This window comes from Staurois parvus, unplaced genomic scaffold (assembly GCF_062004578.1).
Source record: "Staurois parvus isolate SC_StPar_1 unplaced genomic scaffold, SC_StPar_1.0 ptg000281l, whole genome shotgun sequence".
NCBI classification, from domain to species: domain Eukaryota; kingdom Metazoa; phylum Chordata; class Amphibia; order Anura; family Ranidae; genus Staurois; species Staurois parvus.
This window is the reverse complement of record NW_028318077.1, coordinates 287,720-291,091: the sequence shown is the minus strand read 5'-3', so window position 1 is coordinate 291,091 and position 3,372 is coordinate 287,720.

Here is a 3,372-nt window from a genome sequence, read left to right as displayed (position 1 = left end):
TCTTCCTATGGAGAGGAACTGACACTAACAATCAATGAGTTCAGCAGATGAAGACACAAATCGGACTTACCGATCCCTATGGATGAAGGTGATGAATTGCCTCTCAATACCGATCGCTGGAGATGGAATGTCTGGCGATAAATGAGAAGAGATCAGCAGCTCTCTAAGAAACGTCTGACTCCGGGGAGAGGAAATTCACACTGAGCGCCTCTGCTGCTCCTCTGAGGGACCGCCCCCTGGGAGGGTCATGTGACGCAGTGGAAGCAAACAGGCTCCGCCCCTCCGCTGGCACAGCGCCAGAAGGGGGCGGGGCCTGTGCAGCTGCAGACACCTGATTGGATAAATGATTACAATGAATGTAAATGAAATCAATGTCATAAATAAATGGATCTCCCCCTCAGTGTGTAAAATGACATTTATTATAGACAATTATTAACATTTGTTCTGTAATGAGAAATAAATCATGTAAATGGAATAAATGTGATGTGTGGGGTGTAGATGGCAGGAACTCCTCTCCTCTATGTCCCTGTATGGCCAGCAGGGGGCTCTGTGTACGGACTACATGTCCCAGCATGCCCCGCTCTCCTGTATGGAGGATTCTGTGTACGGACTACATGTCCCAGCATGCCCCGCTCTCCTATAGCCCCGTATGGAGGATTCTGTGTATGGACTACATGTCCCAGCATGCCCCGCTCTCCCCATAGAGGTGTATGGAGGATTCTGTGTACGGACTACATGTCCCAGCATGCCCCGCTCTCCTATAGCCCCGTATGGAGGATTCTGTGTACGGACTACATGTCCCAGCATGCCCGGCTCTCCTATAGCCCCGTATGGAGGATTCTGTGTACGGACTACATGTCCCGGCATGCCCGGCTCTCCTATAGCCCTGTATGGAGGATTCTGTGTACGGACTACATGTCCCAGCATGCCCGGCTCTCCCCATAGATCTGTGTGTGAATGATGTGAAGATAATTCCAGCCGCCCCCCGGTTTCCCCCCCCTGGCGGGGGCTCTGTGCTGCACACACTATTGCTGAGCTCACATTCTATTACTATAGAGGAGGACAAGGAAGGGCAAGCTGGCTCTAGTCCTCAACAAAGATGGCGGCTGGAGGGGAGGAAGGGGGTGGAGACTGAGCTTCCGGTCTGGTGATACACCATGGAAATCAGGAAGTGGAGGGACAACAAGAAAGGCGGCTGTGGGCGGTGCTCCAGGAATACTCAGCGAGGAGGAGTGACCGGGCTCCGCCCCCAGCAGGACCAGAGTGAGTGGAGGGGGAAGTCGGCTGAGGAACTACAAGTCCCAGCATTACCACCTAGTACAGTCGGGCCTAGGAGGAGGAATCCCCGGATGTGGAGTCCTGGAGGGAATTCTGTATTATATGACCCGAGAGAGAGAGTCCTCCAGATGATACAGCCCCCCCCCCCCCCACCTATGTACTGATCTACAGCCCCACCCCCCACCTCTGTACTGATCTACAGACCTCCTCCCCCACCTCTGTACTGATCTACAGACCTCACACACCTCCGTACTGATCTACAGTCCCCCCACCTCTGTACTGATCTACAGACCTCCCACACCTCTGTACTGATCTACAGACCTCCACCCCCACCTCTGTACTGATCTACAGACCTCCCCCACCTCTGTACTGATCTACAGCCCCCACCTCTGTGCTGATCTACAGACCTCCTCCCCCACCTCTGTACTGATCTACAGACCTCCCACACCTCTGTACTGATCTACAGACCTCCCACACCTCTGTACTGATCTACAGACCTCCTCCACCTCTGTACTGATCTACAGACCTCCCACACCTCTGTACTGATCTACAGACCTCCTCCACCTCTGTACTGATCTACAGACCTCCCACACCTCTGTACTGATGTACAGACCTCCTCCACCTCTGTACTGATCTACAGAACCCCCCACACCTCTGTAGTGATCTACAGACCTCCCCCACCTCTGTACTGATCTACAGACCTCCTCCCCCACCTCTGTACTGATCTACAGACCTCCTCCCCCACCTCTGTACTGATCTACAGACCTCCTCCCCCACCTCTGTACTGATCTACAGACCTCCTCCCTCACCGCTGTACTGATCTACAGACCTCCTCCCTCACCGCTGTACTGATCTACAGACCTCCTCCCCACCGCAGTCTCTGACAGTTTTCTGTGATATTACAGAATACAATGTTTGGCCCGTGGTGGGTGTCACTGGAGGCCCCCCATGTTATTGGTGAAATAGACCAGGAATCCAGGAATGAAATCTTTCCTGTATAGAGGTGAAGGGGAGCGCAGGGCGCGCAGGGGGCGCAGGGAGCGCGGGGAGCGCAGGGAGCGCAGGGCGGAGTACAACAAACCACATCTTACTAATCCAGAAATAAATACAATTTCCAGGGAAAAGTACTGTGTGCTCTACACTGTGCTCTCTGTACTGTGCTCTCTGTACTGTGCTCTCTGTACTGTGCTCTACACTGCTCTCTGTACTGTGCTCTCTGTACTGTGCTCTCTGTACTGTGCTCTCTGTACTGTGCTCTACACTGCTCTCTGTACTGTGCTCTCTGTACTGTGCTCTGTGCTGTGCTCTCTGTACTGTGCTCTCTGTACTGTGCTCTGTGCTGTGCTCTCTGTACTGTGCTCTCTGTACTGTGCTCTCTGTACTGTGCTCTCTGTACTGTGCTCTCTGTGCTGTGCTCTGTACTGTGCTGTGCTCTCTGTGCTGTGCTCTGTACTGTGCTGTGCTCTCTGTACTGTGCTCTCTGTGCTGTGCTCTCTGTACTGTGCTCTCTGTACTGTGCTCTACACTGTGCTCTCTGTACTGTGCTCTCTGTACTGTGCTCTACACTGTGCTCTCTGTACTGTGCTCTACACTGTGCTCTCTGTACGGTGCTCTGTACTGTGCTCTACACTGTGCTCTCTGTACTGTGCTCTGTACTGTGCTCTGTGCTGTGCTCTCTGTACTGTGCTCTACACTGTGCTCTGTGCTGTGCTCTCTGTACTGTGCTCTACACTGTGCTCTGTGCTGTGCTCTCTGTACTGTGCTCTACACTGTGCTCTGTGCTGTGCTCTCTGTACTGTGCTCTACACTGTGCTTTCTGTGCCGTGTACTGTGCTCTGTTCTACACTGTGCTCTCTGTACTGTGCTCTACACTGTGCTCTCTGTGCTGTGTACTGTGCTCTACACTGTGCTCTGTACTCTGCTCTCTGTACTGTGCTCTGTACTGTGCTGTGTTCTACATTGTGCTCTGTGCTTTGCACTCTGCTCTGTGCTCTACACTGTACTCTGTTCTGTGCTCTGCACTCTGTGCTGTGCCTTGTGCTGTGCTCTGCGCTCTGCTTTGTTCCTCTCCCCCTGGAGTGGGGGGGGGGGGGT